Source organism: Mustela lutreola, chromosome 3 (assembly GCF_030435805.1).
Source record: "Mustela lutreola isolate mMusLut2 chromosome 3, mMusLut2.pri, whole genome shotgun sequence".
In the NCBI taxonomy this organism is placed as follows: domain Eukaryota; kingdom Metazoa; phylum Chordata; class Mammalia; order Carnivora; family Mustelidae; genus Mustela; species Mustela lutreola.
In genome coordinates this window covers 160,842,846-160,862,137 of record NC_081292.1, presented here as the reverse complement: position 1 = coordinate 160,862,137, position 19,292 = coordinate 160,842,846, and the positions used below count along the sequence as shown (strand labels likewise).

The following is a 19,292-nucleotide window of genomic DNA, read 5'->3' as shown; positions in this document are numbered from 1 at the left end:
CTCAGCCGAGTGTGCCACCCAGGCACCCTGTAGCTTTGCAGTTTCTTTATCCTTTGCACCTTCCTCTGCTTGTTGGTGTAATTTGCTTGTGATAAGTGAAACTAAAGATCACCACTCAATACTGGGAGCTCGTTTAAGGTGGGAAGGACGCCTGCTGTAGATTCAGAGGCGTCTAGATGGGCTCTTTTGCAATGAGGCTCTGTCTCCACCTACCCACGGTCAACTGAAAATCCAGTTCTTTGGCTAATTCTAGGGGAAAAATAAACATTTTTAAGAGAGCTTAAATCCAAAGACTTTCTGGAGTAACGATTCCGATGATGTCCCTTAGTCCTTTCGTAGGTGACTGCATGTATCTAAAGTTGACCTGAGCTGCTAGCGTATCTCTGTAGTTAACGTAAGCTGGGAGAGCTGACTCCGGTCCAGGTGGGGCTACAGAAGCCACAGGAGGAGCGGCTTCATTGCTGGGTTTTGGGCAGTGTGAGGTGCCTTCCAGAGAACTTGTTTATTGGAGTAACTGGACTTCAATTTGAAGGCTCTGTGGGGCACTGAGGCAGGTTTTTAATAGAATGAGGTGACCATATGAGAATAAAAAGCTGGAAATGTTAGGTTGCTCTGACAACTGCAGATGGAAACCCAGAAGCTGGGTAGCAATTGGGGTTCTTTCAGTGGACGCTTAATTCCAGTGGGCACCTGAATTTTCAGTGCTCCCTCAATGCAGACCCTGGGCTGCATTCTTTTGGCTTTGGGGTCCTGGCTGCTTTCCAGAAGCTTAGGGTAAAGGCTGCATTTCAGGAACTTTAGAATCTCAGATGAACTTTCAGATCACTGTGTCTGGAGAAGTTATTAGAAGGGGTGCATTTCTTTCAAGCCATTCTCTTTCTCTTTCTCTTTTTTCTTTTTCCTTGTTTAAGGATTTTATCTGACAGGGAGTGGGAGAGCATAAGCCAGGGGGAGTGGCCGGCAGAGGGAGAAGCAGGCTCCTTGCTGAAAAAGGAGCCCGAGGTGGGACTTGATTTGAGGACCCTGGGATCATGACCCACCCAAGGCAGATACTTCATGGACTGAGCCACTCAGGCTCCCCTCTTTTTGTTTTTCTACTGGAAAAATTAGCATATGTCCAAAATATACATTTATTTATGTCTTTATTGGAGCATATGAAGTAAAGCGAAAGACCTTTTGCCTTTCCCACCTGTTCACTAATCAGTGATGAAACTGAGGTTTAAGAGCATTGACGACAAGCCCACACCAAGGCCCCCTGGGCTGTTTAGTGAGACACCGGCACCGATTTCCAACCAATCACAAGTCCTTGGAATTAGTTCCTGTTACACTAGGGAGTGGGAATCGGTTTGTGGAAGTGAAACTTGCAATTAGGTAAGTAGCTCTTTCTAAAAGCCTTCATCCTGTGACTTCACAGGGGATTTTCTTGGAGGAGAAGGATTTACCAGTTTCTAAATGTGTGTCTGCTTAGTGATTAAGTAGAAGTGGTTAGTCAAGAATTCTGGACATTTTAGGTGATTAATGGTAATGGGTGTAGATTCCATGAATGTGTAATCCAGTCCCGAAATGTTACCGGTGCCACACCTGAGTTTGGTTAGAAAAGTTGGCCTGTATCTTTGCCTGCATAATGGGGCAATCTCTGATTTGGGGGGGTGGGGGTGATTCGGCATGGCTTGACCTTGCCCTCTAATGGCTGGTGGTTGTGTTGCATTATAGCTTTAAGGAGAGATGGGGGTCTCCCCCTTCCTTTACTTGCATGGAATGATATGGGAGACGGAGGAGGTTAAAAACAACAAAAACAAAGGTGAGAGTGAAGAGGTGGCAGGAAATTATACCCACTTAGAGTCAGCTTCCTGTGTTAAGCAGTTCAGGGAGGTTGGATTTCAGCCCTCAAGGCTTGGCAGGCAGCCTGATCAGGAAAGGGGAAGGCCCCTGCTGCCACTCAGCCCGAGCTGAGTCAGGCCAGTGGCGTGGAGATACTCCATGCCCGGGAGAGTTGCTTTCTCTTCTTTTTCAACACAACTGACCTGTGTTGTTTGAATGTATTTAATCATTAAGAATACAATTATTTCTTAAACCCTTTGCTTATATTTCCCAATACTATTTCTTTCAGAAGACAAGAAAGTTACTTACTGGATAACCGGTATGTGTAGTTAAGCCCATTTGTGGCTGGAAAAAAATATCCTGAAAAATTAAAGAGCAACATGTCGCTGAGGGTTTTTTCCTTCCTTCCTTCCTTCCTTTTTTTTTAAAAAAAAAAAAAAAAAAAAAAAAACGTTCTTGTTGTAAGCCAGCTAGAGCTCTACGCTTCCAGGTAGCCAAATATTAGTAGATATTGCGGACCTCCAGATTCTAGATGGTAAGGGCTTGTCCTCCGAGTGAGGGGTAACAAAGGAATCGCAGCTTTGGACAAAATCAGTTGATAGCTGATTGTCGTGTTGGTGGCTGAGTGGTACTTACTTGAGGATCGTAGAGAAGGCGGGGAGGAAGTAAGGGAAGGATAATGATGTAGCAGGAGCCTTCTCCTTGTTCTACTGCCTCTACCCTTGCTTCCAGACTCCAGACTTCATCGGCCCTCAGTCCCCATCCTCAAGTTCCAGGCTTTGATTCTACATTTAGCCACACAAACTTTATTGTGGCTTTACCAGCTGTTGGGTTAGCAGACAGCCATCCCTCTACCCCCTTCCCCTTATTCAGTCCTCTGCCTAGCTGATATTTTTACTACATTTAATATTGTTTGACCTTAAAATTGTTTGAATTTTTACCATATTTCCCTAACTGGTATGTTGAAATGCTATCTAATTTTAAATCATCACTAGGTTTTATGATCTGTGTAATTCTTTTAAAGTTCTCTTCCAAACACTTAGTTGTCTTTTATCATTTTAATACGTGGTCTTCCTCCTCTATGTAATCTTTCTTTTGGCTCTGGATTAGTCAGATTTTTTTTGTTTGGTATTTTGTAGTTTTATCTTGTTATAAAATTCAGTATGTCTCTTATAAAAAAGAGTTTCTCTTATAGCCAATAAAGTCATCACAATTAAAATGAATAATAATTCCTTTATACTATCTATTGCCCTGTTCATATTTCCCGATTTTCTAGAATGTTCTTTCCACCTGGTTTGTTCACATGAGAATCTAGTCCAGTATCAATCACACATTGCATCTGGCTATTAAGTTCTTTAATTCTCCTTGAATCTAGAACAGACTTTTATTCATGATGCTTATATAGTGAGGAAACTAGGCAGGCTGTGCTGCAAAAGTGTTTTGTTTTCTGCATTTACCCGATTGTTTCCTAGAGATGTCTGAACTCTCCTGAATTTTTTGATAACTAGAAATTAGATGTAAAAGCACAATAGATTGATGTTGAATATCTTTTTCTAGAATATCACAGGAGACATGTGATGTCTGATGTCTCACTATTAGATAACACTGGTCAGTAGTGTAATTGTGTTTTCCCCTTAAGCCAAAGGGATCCATGGCACATTCCTTTGACACTGTTTGTCTCATTACTTTACCAGCCTTGTGTCTGGTGGGTTTAAAACCAATTGATAACCTTCTGCTGAATCAGTTTCTGGAGGAGTTGCGTAGAGATGATTTTTTTTTTTTTAAAGATTTATTTATTTGGCAGACGGAGATCACAAGTAGGAAGAGAGGCAGGCAGAGAGAGTGGAGGAAGCAGGCTCCCTGCCAAGCAGTGAGCCCCACGCGGGGCTTGATCCCAGGACTCCGGGATCATGACCTGAGCCAAAGGCAGAGGCTTTAACCCACTGAGCCACTGAGGCGCCCCCAGAAATGATTTTATAATTACATTTCCCTTCTACATTTAGCCAGTAACTAGAACTTTCAGCTGGGTTTTGGTTTACCCTGGAATATAATTATTCCTAGAATTCTTTCTCTTCCTTTGCCATTTTGAGAGTACAGATTGAGAGTTTTTTGTTGTTGTTGTTTAAGATTTTATTTATTTATTTGACAGAGAGAGATCACAAGTAGGCAGAGAGCAGGCAGAGGGAGAGGGAGAAGCAGACTCCCTCCTAAGCAGAGAGCCCAATGCAGGGATTGATCCGAGGACTCTGGGATCATGACCTGAGCTGAAGGCAGACACTTAACCCACTGAGCCACCCAGGCATCCTTGAAACTGTTTTTGGCATACATGCAGCTTCAGCTTTGCTCTGAGGTGGTCTCCAATCAGAGCAAGAAGGAACACGTACATGCACACACATACCTGGGAAGTTTCCTGAACCAGGCTGGGAAGTAGCCTGAGTCACACGCAGTCTTACTTTGCAGGCTGCGCCTTGCAAGGAGAATGTGAAATGTAACCTAGCTGAATATACACAAAGAGAAAAAAAACATGCCTCGTAAAAGCTGGTCTCAGTCATGACGATCAACTTTGGTAGTCTGATAGTTTCATAGTCTGATAGTCTTAGGTTGTATTAGTTAGTATTAAAACTTGCTTTTATTTAGGTATTCATTACTTGATTCAATGAAAAGCATTTAGTAGTAGAGACGGGGGAAGGAAAGAGAAAATTGAGAGAGTATGGATCTGAGTTTTCCCAAAACAGGTATCTCATGTAATAACCTCTGGTCTGGAAATTAGTTTGAATCCAATTGTCCCTGGTACCAATTTATTTGTTCTGAGTTTCAGTAGGGTGCCTGGCAGGAACTGGCTATAGGGCATGTATTTTTGCCAGCTGTAAAACAAACAATATTTTGTCTTTGGCCTGTCTTTGGCTCGAGATTTTAAAGGGATGGTCTTCCTTTTCTTAAAGTCTCCAAATCTGAGGAAAGGCACTGAGTCAGTTGCTGTTTAAAAGAAAGCAAGTTTCTTTCCTTTTCCCTCCTGAGAGCGAAGTTTCCCTTCCATTAAGATTCACTTTGGCTCTCTGATTCCTTGATTCTGAAACACTGGAGAAGCAATCAGAGGGTCAGATGCCAGCTTTCTCTGTGTTGAGCTATCTCACATTTCATGTCTCTGGAGTTGTGGAAAATTGCGTCCGAGCCTAGGAGGGGGTGTACCTCTTTCCACTACCAGAGGTTCTTTTCGTCAGATGGTTTTTGTAGTAAGGAAAAAAAGACGCTGGCCTATCCCATGAGGATTGAGAGGGGGGCAGGAAATGGGGAGAAGTAGACTAAAGAAGGGGTGAGTTACTCCTTTTTAAACTAATCCTTTTTGGCAGCTTCATACAAATGCTCTCTCAGAAGTGCTGTTCGACATCCACAGCCAAAATAAGAAACTCAGGGTTCAGACTGATTTCAAGCTTCCAGGTTCTCTTCCACCAAAACGAACATCCTGTGACCTCCTTCTTGCCTGGTAATACAATGGAATTGTAGATTTGCCCCTGCTACCTCCCAACCCCCCAGCCCCCCTTAAAATTACTTAGTTGCCTGAGTTGTCTTAGACAACTTCATTATGTTGTGTGAGGTAAATTGTACGAGCATCTTTTGTAGACTGGGGAATGCTATTTTAAGAAACTAAAGATCATAAATTTAATGATGCATATGGATAGACTGAAGGTGACCCTTGAGGCCATCTTTTAGAAAATAATTTAAGTGATTTACTAAAGTGTATTAGCCAAGAATTTCTACTCGGTAACACAAATACAACTGCATTATTTTAACACCTGGACATTTGACTCATAATCTTTGCTGTAGAGGTCTGTATGTTTAACTTTCACACACAGAAAAAGTCAGACTGCTTCTTGGAAGTTACCCAACAAGTGGTTGAGCTGACATTAAAAAAATTGTGAAAATTTCTGTGTTCCAAGAAATACCTGAAGGGTTTGGAAAAGTTTTTTGTTTTTGAAAAAAGTGCCACGTGACCTGGATTACAGTATGATTGTGGCTCTTTTTATCAGTCCATTCATTCATTAAATGAGTCAATGAGAACACACTGGGAAGAGTGATGTGCTAGGTTCTAGGACCTTAGTGTTTCAGAAAACACAGTGCTGAGTCTTTTTTTAAAAAGGAGATTAAAGAAAAAAAAACATATCTTAAAAGTAAATTCTGGAAAGACTGAGTATATAGCAAAGTTTTTTTTTTTTTTTTTTTTTTTTAAAGTCATTGGGGGAATTAAGGTGTCTGTCAGGTCTTTATCTCTGTGATAATAGTAAAACAGCATTTGGATGATTTCAATGAAATAGCAGAAATATAAATTGGTTTGATTTCTCATTAGACTGTAGGTGCTGGGGGTTCAGGGAGATAAGGAAAAAAATGAGTTAGAAATATAGTTCAGGTTTTATAGGGAAAGGAGAGCTGTGTTTAGAGGCAGAGACTGCGTGTATTCTATATCCACATGGTGGACTAGACCATGGCTTGCAACAACATCTTTGGATTCTAGAAATACCATCATTATGCAGATGCTGGTTATCCTGAAAGCTGGTACCAGTTCTCTTCACAAGAATTTTGACACAACCACTTGGCTATTGATGTATGTACTCATCGTTTCAGGTATAACTTCTCAAGTCCTACCTAAACCCTGTGGAGTGAACACTTGTCATAGATGGGCTACTGTGTCTCTGTATCTCTGTCACATCCAGCAATGACCAATTTCAAAGGACCTGTTTCTGCCTCCCACTCAGCCCAGTCTAGTCAGGTCTTGTCAGAGCTCGATCTAATGATAAGTTTTGACTTATCAAAACTTACGTGATTACAGGCGATCACAGGTTGAAACTGTTAACTGGCTTAATCTTGTGATCTGAGGATGCAAGTAAAGACTGTTGATTACAGAAGGGTGTGTGTGTGGGGGTGAGTGTGTGTGTGTGTTACACTAAAACTGAAAATTATGGAAGATCTGAGGACAAACCATAAAATAGCCAATATAAGCTTGGTTTTAAGATTCAGTTTTCAGGTTGTTAGCACACATTGTTTTTGTTTTTATATCTTCAAAAGTAAATACTGTGTCTAGGAAACTGGGATATATGTTGGGTGTGGGAGATAGGGAGGGCTGGATGAAGATGGTGGATTAATCAAATCTCATGAAATGACAGTGAAGATAGAGTAATAGTTTGAAGTATGGAGGTACATTTAGAGCTGTGTGAAAAAACCGACACGAATTGTACAATTTTGAATTCTTTATGAATAATTTATGACATACATGTTTTGGAAATAATGAAACTAAAAGGTTTACAAGACCCCCTTGGAGTGCTTTATTTCTTTCAAAAATGTTGGCTGACGAAGTTGGCTACATATTTGGCTTGTGATTTCTTTCTAATTTGGGCAAGTGGAACAAACAAAATATCACAAACTTTTTTATTTTTTATTTTTTTTAAAAGATTTTATTTATTTATTTGACAGAGAGAGAGATCACAAGTAGACAGAGAGGCAGGCAGAGAGAGAGAGGGAAGCAGGCTCCCCACTGAGCAGAGAGCCCGATTCGGGACTTGATCCCAGGACCCCGAGATCATGACCCAAGCCAAAGGCAGCAGCTTAACCCACTGAGCCACCCAGGCGCCCTATCACAAACTTTTAAAGAAGAAAGCTCTGCTCAGTATCAAATAAGTAAAATGAATTTAAAGGAAGTACTTTGAGATACTGTTTTTTGATCTTCTTTACTGAGGTATGATTTACATATAGTAAAGTTCACCAATTGTGTTTTCTAAAGTGGTTCTACCATTTTGCATTCCCTTCAACAATGTAAAGAGTCCAATTCTTCCAAACTCTTTACAAACACTTGGGTATTGTCAGTCTCATTAATTCCACTCATTTTTATGGATATGTAGTGGTATCTCTCTTTGGTTTTAATTCGCATTTCCCTAAAGACATTGAGCATCTTTTTATACACTTGTTTGTTATACGCTTGTTTGTTATTTGTGTATCTTTGTTGAAGGATCTGTTCAAATCTTTTGCCTATTTTTAAAAGTTGGATTGTTTTATTATTGAACTGTATTGTTTTAAAAATGTGTATTTGGGATACAAATCTTTATCAGATGTGTATCTTGCAAATATTCTCGAGTTTGTGTCTTGACAATTTTCATAGTCATAAAGTATTTTTTTAAAGACAAAAAAGTTTTCTGATGAAGTTGGATTTAGAAATCTTTTATTTTTTTAAGTGGTTCAAGTATTTTGTGGCTTGTCTAAGGAACCTTGTCCAAACTCAGGTCATGAAGGTTATCTTTTCCATGTTTTCTTCTAGAAATTTTAAGAGTTTGGTTGTATGTTATGTGTGTGATTTATTTTGAGTGAATTTTGGTACATGGGATAAGTTAAGGCTGCAGATTCACTGCCCCCCCCCCCCATATGCATATCTATTAGTACCATTTGTTGAATAGACTATTCTTTTTTCATGAACTACCTTGGTATCTTCGAAAAACCAATCGGCATATGTGTGGGGTTCTATTTTTGTACTCTCTGTTTTGTTCTACTGTTCTTTATTTCTACCTGTTGTCAGTATGGCAGTTTTGATTACTGTTGTGAATTCTTGAACTTTGTTTTTTGGAAAATTATTTTGGCTACTGCAATTCCTTTGCATTTTTGTATAAATTTTACAATCAGCTTGTGAGTTCCTAAGAAAAACCCTCCAGAATTTTGACTGAAGTTGCGTTGACTTTGTAGATGAAGGTCAAGAGAACAAACATCTTAATAGCATTGATTCTTCTGAATGATGAACAGAGCATTGCTATTTATTTAAGTCTTTTATATCTCACAGGAATATTTGGAGATTTTCAGTGTACAAGTCTTGCATGTATTTTCTTAGATTTATCCCTAAGTATATCATGATCTTCAATGCTATTTTAAGTGATACATTTAGAAAATAAGTTTACTGGTTTTTCCTGGAGAAATACTGTTTTTAAACAATCTCCTACTGCTTCATTGACAGCCAAATGGAAGAAGATGACTTATAATATGTCACTGCATTTTCAAAACCAAGTTCCATAATTGAACACTTTCTTAAAGGCTTCTGACTATAAACAGTAGTCATGGGTAAATGTTGAAGTTTAGTATTCTGAGCTTGATTCTTAGGTTTAAGTCTCTTCCTAAGGTAAATGAAAGCAGGTGGTGAGGGCCATGAGTAAGACCTAATGACTTTACTCCTGATTTTCAGCCTTTATGTACCGTTCATAAGGATGCTTTCCTTGCATGTGTCAAACACACGTTGTCTTCAGTGGAAGGCAGTTTCCTTCTCCGCCTCTTTCAGTGCCACCTACTTTGAGGGTTTCCTGCCTTAAGTTCTACCCTTTGCAAATATTACAATTCATTCACTGCTGCAAGCACCCCTTGAGATTCTCAGGACCCTGTAACTCTGTAACCATGTGGTTGCACACTGTTGGAACTGGGACACATGAAATTTCAGAGAATCTAATTGGTATAACTATAGGCAGAAATCTGGAACACAAGTTTGCTATTCTTAGATAAAGAAGATGTGGCATATAAATAAAATGAAATATTATTCAGCCAAAGAAAAGAATGAAATCTTGCCATTTACAATGACATGGGTGGAGCTAGAATGCATTATGCTAAACAAAACCAGAGAAAGACAGATACCGTAGGATTTCACTCATATATAGAATTTAAGAAACAAAACAGGTGCCTGGGTGGCTCAGTCTGTTAAGTGTCTGCCTTCGGCTCAGGTCATGATCCCATGAGATCGAGCCTCGGGTCAGGCTCCCAGATCAGCAGAGAACCTACTTCTCCCTCTCCTGCTCTCCCTGCTTGTGGTCTTTTCCTCTTTCTTTCAGATAAATAAATAAAATCTCAAAAAAAAAAAAAAAAAAAAGCAAAGGGGGAGAAAAAAAGAGAGAGGCAAACCAAGAAACAGATTCTTAACTATAAAGAACACTGATGGTCACCAGAGGGGAGGTGGGTGGGGTATGGGTGACACAGGTGATGGGGATTAAGGAGGAATCACTAAATTGTACACCTGAAACTAATATTACACTGTATGCTAACTCACTGGAATTCAAATAAAAATTTTAAAAATATTTTTAAAAATAGTCATTAAAAAGTTTGCCATTCTTTCAAATTTTTGAGTGATTGAAAAATACTAGTACTCTTACCTAAATCTTGAAATACCTAATGGTTTCTGCAAGACATCAAAGGCTGCTGCTGTTCCCCCCCACCAATCAGGATCAGGACTTTGTTATTTATTTTTCTTTTCCACCCCCATGTTTTATTTGTATGATACATGGTTAACTCTGGAGACCTTTAAAAGCTTTTCAGTATGTTAAACCTGTTTGGGAAGGCATCCTTAAGTAAGGTTTCTGGAATATGTAGTATGTGGGGGTAAAAGGTTTTCGTATTCTCCTTTTTCAGAGGAAGAAACAGTGAGGCTTGTTTGTACCCCTTGCATTTTTTAGAGGAAGAGTCCTCCCCAGAGATTTTGTAAAATTTTCATGAAATTGTTGATTGTAAATATAGTTTTTAATGTAAGTCTGTATCTTTAAATATAACTGAAAATGTATTGAAGTCTTTGCCTAACAGCAATATGCACATTCTCTTTGTAGACCAAGAGGGATTTAGGAATCCAAAGTAGCAATTGCACTCTAAAGCAGTAATTAATTAGTGTTAGTGTACAGAAGGATCTACTTGGGGAATTTAAGAAAATGTGGATTTTTGAGTGTTTGGCAAATTGAGTCAGGAGAATGTTTGCAATTTAACAAGCATCTTCAATGGCTTTAGATGCTGGTTTTTTGTAGTATATATTTCAAGAAATGCCAGGCTAAAAGAAGGGAAAGCTTTGCTCATGAGGGGAGAGAATGATGATTTGAAGATGATAGTAAAGGCTTTCCAGTATCAGTCCAGCCTTCCATCACTCTACCCAGTCCTTAGATCGTCAGTAGCAACAACAGCCCTACTTACTGAACATTGCTACATGTCAAGCACAGTCGTGGTTCAGACTTTGCTTAGGACAACATGGGATAATAAACTTTATTAAAAGCATGACCTTCTTTCCTAACAAATTCAATTAAAACCATTTTTAAGTTGGGAAAAAATGATGAACTGTGATAGGATTAAATAAACCCTATTAATTATATATTTGGGAGGGACTTTTGGGATGCTTTGTTGAGGAAAGACCTGTTGAACTATAAGAAACTTTTGCTAGTCTAAATAAAGGAAATTATTTGGACAAGTCTCATCAAAAGTTATTTTCAGTCTGAGAGCTGTAATGGAACACTTGGAAAGTTGTCCTCTCTGACCAGGAAAATGATTTCATATTCCGAACTGAAGAATGCTTCAAGACTCTCCAAGAAACTATGACTGTGGAATGAATCTGACATGCTGATTTTTCAAGTCCAGTCTAGCACAGAAATGGCCAGCTTTTAAGTTTGGGGATGGAGAAGGGAGTGTTACACGGTATTCATCGTATGTTCCTCCACTGTTCGAAACCCCTTATTAACTTGCTGTTCTCTTTCTTATACCTATTAGCTTATTATTTATAGCCACCATTGTCTGTTCCAAGGTACCCATTAGAGTCTTATGCCATTGTCTTTCTTAAAATGTATTACTGGAGCCCAGCTAAACCCACTGAAGTTAGTAGCACGTTCCTCATGCTTTTCTACCTTTATTCATGGTTCCCATCTGGAAAATTCTTCTGTCTCCTGCCCCTCACACCCACCTAGGATATCTGTATACTGCCTGCCCTTTAAAACTCAATTCGAAAACCACTTTCTCCAGGGAAGTTCCTTTGATCTTCTCTGTTGGAAAGAACCTTACCTTTCTTTGAACTTCTAGAGGATCACATATGGCTCTTACCGTACTCGGCATTGTATTACAGCGATGTCTGTTGGGTCTCACAGATCAGATTTAATGCTTTAGAATGACTTTGTTTCGTTTCGTGCCTTTTTTATGCAGTGTCTTGCCTAATATGTTATGGATGAATGAAATAATAAAAGCCAAAATTTTTTTTTAACCTTAGTATTTTTCAGGTTAGTGCCTGGAAATAGAGACCCACTTGTGACAGCAAGATTTAAGGTGTTCAAAGGCAGGGGCTTATTCAGCAAAATGTTTGCATCCAATAATAACCACAGGGACCCTTTTGGTCACAGCACAGCTTGTATTTGCTGGCTCTGGTAGTGGTTAGACAAAATTGGACTCTTATCTGAACTTGCTTTCTTGGCCATCTATTATTTTAAGTAGCTAGAGTCTTAATAATTTTTCCTCATTTGCTCTACATTGTCCTCTTTTTTCATACCCATACTTTCTGTAGGTGGGAGAGTCTGACAGCCTTTCTGAAGTTCCAGAATTTGTTTTTGCCTTTTTAGGGGAGAACATGAAATATGCATTTCCTTGGCGACTCTGGTACTCTCAATTTCTTAGGGAGTCTAGATCTATTTGTGTAGATGTTTTTTTTTTTTTTTTTTTTAAAGATTTTATTTATTTACTTGAGAGAGAGACAGTGAGAGAGAGCATGAACGAGGAGAAGGTCAGAGAGAGAAGCAGACTCCCCATGGAGCTGGGAGCCCGATGCGGGACTCGATCCCGGGACTCCAGGATCATGACCTGAGCCGAAGGCAGTCGTCCAACCAACTGAGCCACCCAGGCGTCCCAGATGTTTTTATTTGTATAAATTGTTGGCCCTTTGAGAGCTGAGATGTTATGGGTACCTTAGTCTCTCTTGCTTAGGAGCCTTGGTGCTCTCCCCCACCCCTCTGTCCTCTCTGCCCCTCCCCCCACATACCTACATGCACTATTTCTTGGCCTCCGGTGAACTATGTAACTCATTTCTGTCTATATATAATATTCATGTGGTATTTTATTTTTGTATGCTATTCTCCCTATGCACTTGTGTTAGCATTATCCCTTTTAGAGGGTAAACCCCTTGAGGACTTGGGTTATTCCTGTCAGCGGAGCTCTGAAGAGCATTTAGCACCAAGCTAATGCTGCAAATCAGTACGTGCTAATGGCAGCGATACTGGTTGTAATTATGGCTCACTTAGAGACCACAGTTTGCTGACTCAGCCTTGGGAAATGAAGCCCAACTATTTGCAGCTTCTAGGAAGAAAAATCAAGTGCAGTGAGCTTATGTGCACAAGAGCAAAGTCCTTAGAATTTTCACTATCTAAAAATGATTGCAGGGGCGGAATAATAAAACATTAATAATGGCATAATGATGGGTACATCTAATTCATCCCTAAGGGTGTTTCAGTGATTTTGGTAGCCCTGCTGATACACTACTGAACTAGAGCCAGTGACCCTGTGACAGTCCCCAGCAGGGGGAGAAACCCAGCAGTCAGCACCTCCCTCCATGAACCATTCATTTCCCAGAGATTTCCTGGATGTTCAAGTGTCTCACTATAATTTCAGAATTTTAAGAATTTAACCTCAGAATATTAAGGTATAAGATAAATGCCTGAAATTCTGTTTGATTTTGGAGCTGCTTCTCCAAATACAGTTTATGGAGCGGAAATGCTTGTAACATGTTTGTCTTGAGTCCAGCTGACACCAAATTAACCTCAAATAATTTCTCATGTAATTATACACATGGATTGAGAGCATTCAAAGGATCAGAAATGTTTTTGCTGGATGAGTGGAGTGCCCAGTTCCCAACCTTTATGCGGAAAGGCTTTCAGTGACAAACTTTATTAGACCTAGGTGGGGGATGGAGGGCATGGAAGAAGGCTCCAAAGAAACAGTTGAATTGCTTAGAACCTAAGACTGCCTGCCTGTGTGCTGAGAAAGTCCACGTTGCAGCACAGCTCATGAGTTCATGAGTTCTTGAGTTAACTTACAGAGTTAACCCAGTATCTGGCTGTCCCAGCCACTTCACTGAGTTCCTTTAAAAACGGCTCAGTTTTCCAACTTGGGCTGCAGTAGACTTGAACCCTTGTCATTAGTGGAATCCAGAAATGCTTTGTCTTTTCCTTATCTGCAGGACAGGCCTCTGTGTGGCAGGGTAACCTTCCTGGTAGTCAGCAAGGGAGGGGCAAGTCACGCTAGCCTAAGCCTTAGTAGACTGAGGTAGTGAGAAGTGTGTCATTATGGCGGTCACTAGGCAGTTACAGAGCCAGGAGAGAGACCAGCCAGGCTTATCAGCAAATGTCCTTTAGCTACATGAGTTTGGCTAATTTATGTTGTGCACATATGTATGCCCTGGACAGCACTGACAATCTGCTTGATTGCAAACTTGAAAATCTTACCCCTAATTTATGAGCACTGTGACTTGTCTATGACAAGAAGTTTAATTCCTTGAATGTTATGAAGGACTGCGTGCCAAGTGTTCCTCTCTATGTACCGGAACTCAAAGAAAAATAGAACATGTTTCTACCCCTTTTTTTTAAAAAAATTATTTATTTGTCAGAGAGAGAGGGAGAGAGAGCGAGCACTGGCAGGCAGAGGCAGAGGGAGAAGCAGACTCCCTGCCAAGCAAGGAGCCCGATGTGGGACTCGATCCCAGGACGCTGGGATCATGACCTGAGCCGAAGGCAGCTGCCTAACCAACTGAGCCACCCAGGCGTCCCTGTTTCTACCCTTTTAAGAGCTTTTATTCTATCAGAAGCAAGATGAACACACTTACTATGGTGGTTGTAGAAAGAACAAGGTTCAGAGAGTCAGCTTGAGTCTGAATCTTTGATCTGATGTGTGTGTATCTGATTTAAGGCAAATCATTTCATCTCTGAACTTGATTTCCCCCATCTATAAAATGGAGGTGATCTCTACTTGCCCGAGAGAGACTTGCGTGAGCTGAGAGGTCTAGAGAGTACAGTAAACTATAAAGTGCCACTCAAAGACAAGTGAATAACGCTTGAAAAACAAAAAGTGCTGTCCAGGTGGAAAGGTGATTGTGTTCTTGGGCTGGCCTTAATGAAGTCATTATTTAACAGTGAGAAGAAACTTTCAGATCATTACTAGAGAAATTAACTGCTAAGTGTCTAATTCATTAAAATGAAATACTGGCAATTGACATAGCAGCTTAATGAAGATTCTCTGATTATTGATTGGGAGGGTGACTTGGTCACTCCATTGATCCCTTACATTTACCTCATGTGTCCCTCCATAAGTTGTGTTCTCTAAGAGGAGGGCCTTCCCTGATAGAGGAAGAAAGGAGTACCTTTCTTCCATGAGGGGCTTATGGTGGCTGCACTCCCTTGCCGAAGCCTCCAAACAAGCTCTCACGGGTCCACGTGGAGGCGAGGTCAATATGTAGGGTAGTCAAGCTTCCAAGACTACAGACACATCCAGATGAGGTGCTGCATGTGGCAGTTGCCTTTCCTTGAGAAAAAAGAGTCCGTGATCCTAGATTTTTTTCCCTCCTATACCTAACCCAGTGCAGTTTGTGGCTTAGTGTCCTGAATATGAAGAAGTCACTTGAGGCTCTTTGCTTTGAATGTTTATGGAGAAGGGTTAAAAACCCCAGAGCGATTGTCATTTCCATCCAGAAACATGCCATGAGGAAAGTTTGATCGCACAAAGAGATATATGGCAGGGGCGCCTGGGTGGCTCAGTCAGTTAAGCATCTGCCTTCAGTTCAGATCATGATCCCAGGGTTCTGGGATTGAGTCCCGCATCAGGCTTCCCATTTGGTGAGGGTCTGCTTCTCCCTCCGCCCCTCCTCCCCAACTCATGCTTGCTCACTTGCTCTCTCTTTCTCTCTCTCTCTCACAAAAACAAATCTTTAAAAAAATTAAAGAGAGATAAATGCCAAGAGGGCAGGGTGATGAGATGCTGAATGAGGAGACGTTTAGAAGAAATTTGTATGTCACAAGTTCTTCCAAATGATATAAATTCACATTGACAAGTCACCATGTTATTTAGAGCATATTTTTTATCCCTAAGAATAATTCTTCTAGATAATGGGACTCAAGTAGACGACTTCATTTAATTAAGCTACTCACATCTGTGATGTTGAGCAAACACGTAACTGGTTATGAAAACAACCTGTGGGATCTAGCCGATCGAGAAGTGAGGATAATGGAAAACTGTCATCCCAAGGCATTTACGAGTTTCAATGCAAAGTCTAAAATTCTAATAGAGAAGAAGAAATTGTTAATTTAAATAAATATGCCAGTAATCCTTCCAAAGTCCTTTAGAGTAAATGTGTTTTGGCAAGGTGCTGACATTCTCCAGTGTACTCTCCCAAATGTTTCTGTTGTCCAAATGGCCGTATTGAAGACAGAGAAAGAAAAGTTTTGATGAGCCAGATGCTGAATTTATAAACAGTAGCTCCTTTTGAGGTTAGACGAACAGCCCCAAGTTTTAGGGAAGTGACTGGATCTTTTGTATTCTTTCTCCATACCAGTTTTACTTAAAGCCCTGGATGTAAGCTGAGTTTTCTGAGAGTAGATATAACGTAGACTTACTGTGTTGTGAAGCATCAGGCTTCTTCACGTTCTGTTTGTGGAAATACGTTAGTGTATTATTCAGACAAGTGAAAAATGTGACTAAAACAGCAGCAAATTTTTGTAAGCACATTTGAAAAAGTATGTATGAATTGTAGATTTCATCCATTATTTCAGGGGAATAGTTAAAAGGAAGTACTTAAAGGACCAATGAATGTCTATATTTGAAAAAGCCCCCTGGGTCATGACAATCTTGAGTAGGAAATGGAGAAAGATGCATTTGTTGATGGTCAAAAATGGGATTCACTAATTGTGTGAATGCCAACATATTATATATGCTAGTCAACCAGATTTCATTATTTTACTTTATTTTTTTGAGGTGGGGTCACGTGAGTGGGAGGAGACAGTGGGAGAAGGAGACAGAATCTTCAGCTCCAGAATGGAGCCTGTTACGGGGCTCGATCTCACCACGCTGAGATTGTGACCTGAGCCAAAACAAGTTAGATGCTCAAACAACAGAGCCACTCAGGTGCCCCCAGATTTCGTTATTATAATAAATACAGCTCTTCTGTTGTGAAGACATTGCCTTAACAACAATCGTTAGGCATCTTTCAGCAACAGTCCACAGATTCAAATTTAGGTCCTCAAATAACTACTGTGTTAGCCAGAGTTAAAATTCAGTGAGTTTCAGGGCGCCTGGGTGGCTCAGTTGGTTAAACGACTGCCTTCGGCTCAGGTCATGATCCCGGAGCCCTGGGATCAAGTCTCATATCGGGCTCCATGCTCAGCAGGGAGTCTGCTTCTCCCTCTGACCTTCTCCCCTCTCATGTTCTCTCTCTGTCAAATAAATAAATAAAATCTTTTTAAAAAAAAATTCATTGAGTTTCATGCGTGAGGGAACTTAACGAGGTAGAAGTTTGTTGTCGTGGAAGGGAGCACAGTTGGAGTGGTCATAGTGACCCTGGTCATAGGAATTTTAAATATAGGATTATGCTTTTAAAAAATATAAGTTTTCTTGATATTCTAATATCTCTGGCATTACTTATTGTCATGCACAAGGTTGGAAATAATAACTGGCTTCTAGATAGCTTATCAGTTCATTTTTTGGGAGTTTTTTGTGATTATTTTAACCTTCAGCTGGGATATTGCTAAAGCTCTATGGCAGTTGGATCCGATCTGGTTCCTTAGTGAAGTCATGGTGATTCAAAATAAAAGTGGGGGGAAGCTTTATACATAGACCATTCGATAGCATTAGGAATGTCAAACATTTATGAATTGTTATTTAGAAGTTGCTTTCAAAATTTGGGGGAATAATTAGAAATAATATGCTGGGGCATGTGGGTGGCTCAGTCAGTTAAGGGTCTGCCTTTGGCTGAGGTCACAATCCCAGGGTCCTGGGGTCAGCCCTGCCTTGGTCTCCCTGCTCAGCAGGAAACCTGCTGCTGCTTCTTGCTTCTCCGCTCATGCTCTCATTTCTCTCTTACTCAAATAAATAATTGAAATCTTTAAAAAATTAGAAATAATATGTTAATCTTTTTGTTAATAGCTCTATTGAGATTCAGTTTATGTACTATGAAATTCCTCATCATTTTTAAATAAAGGGAAAATAGGGACAAGTGTCTTACTGTGTGTCCCTTTATTATTAAAGCATTTTAAAAGCAAAACATGTTTTCTCTAATAAGATGATCTTTTTTATAATAATGAGATGATTTTTCAGCCTTTCTAAAGCTGTAAGCAAGCAAAACCTGAGTGGACCAGGAAGGATGTTGTGGTTCCCTGTGTTGGAGAAATACAAATTTGTAGAGGATAAACACATACTTGAACATGTTGGCTAGTTTTCAGTGTTGCAAAATACTCCCAAACTCCGCTGTGGCATAAGCAATAATCAGACTAGAATTACTAGGAAAGCATCTTTTGAGGTTGTGGATAGAAGAGACCCTAAGAATGGTTTTGATGTCATGACGAATCTTAATTTTTCCTTTTAGAGCTGATTCATTTAAACTTGTATGTGTGTGAAAGGTAGCATAGGTCTGGAAAAGGTTGTGAAACCTAATACGAGCATCCTAAGCAGGGTAAAGCCAGTGCCTGTGTGACTACCACATGATGAAGAAATCGAACCTTGGAGCCCGTTGGGATCACTGGGCATTTTCCTTCCCCCACCTCAGTCCCCTGTCATTTTAATACTAAACCGCTCTTTCCCCACTCCCTAGATAGATATGTGTGTATCAGCAAATAAAACAGCTTATGTATGTGTCCCTACCATTAACGTTTAATTTTGCCCATCCTGTGAATCCATAGAAATGAAATCACATTCGTTCTGGCTCAACATTAGGTTTATAAGATCTGTCCATATGGGAGCATGTAGTACAGTTTGTTGGTTTTCGTCGAAATATGGCATACCATTGTATGAACATAATACGAGCACTTAGCCATTTTATAGTTTGTGGGCATGTACCCAGTTTTTTACTACTGCTTCTTAGGCTGCTTTGGACATTGTGGTCTATGAAAGCTGACACATGTGGGTGTGAGTTTCTCCCAAGTGTGGCACCTCCGTGCACAGCCTTAGCATAAGACTTGTTAGTGACGCAGACTGTCTGGTCCCACTCCAGATCTCCATTCCCATTTCACCTTGGGGTATATTTTCTGGTTTCATAAGCTTATTTCAGTGACTGTGCCTTTGTTAAAAACATCTTTGGGTCTTCTGCTTTGGGATTGCCTCATGTACGCGTTCATGATCGCATCCGTGCATCGGTACTCCTGCAGACCGCATACGCTCACTTGTCTCTTAGCAGGAGACTCTTTACTGATTTTTTAAACAAACGGTCTTTACCCAGTTTGAGTGAAGGTTTTGGTATGTTTGAAGACTCCTATTCCCAAGAAAAGGATTTGCCCACATTGGAGACAGCCCGTAGACTATGCAGTGGCCTGAAGACCTGCTGAAATGGGCCGCGGACAGAGCCAGAGCAGGGCTGACAAACCCACTTGTACTGCCGACTAACTGCATCATCTTAGGGAGGTGGTGAATTTCTTGGAGCTTTGCTTTTCTCCTCTGCAAAACGAGGATAGTATCATTCACTGTAAAAGTTC

General features: G+C 40.3%; 1 protein-coding gene across 16 annotated transcripts in view; it reads left to right on the top strand.

Moving 5' to 3' along the window:
• FMNL2 (formin like 2) overlaps positions 1-19,292 on the top strand; it is a 321,014-nt gene that overhangs the window by 187,150 nt on the left and 114,572 nt on the right. The gene's annotated exons all lie outside the window — the stretch shown is intronic.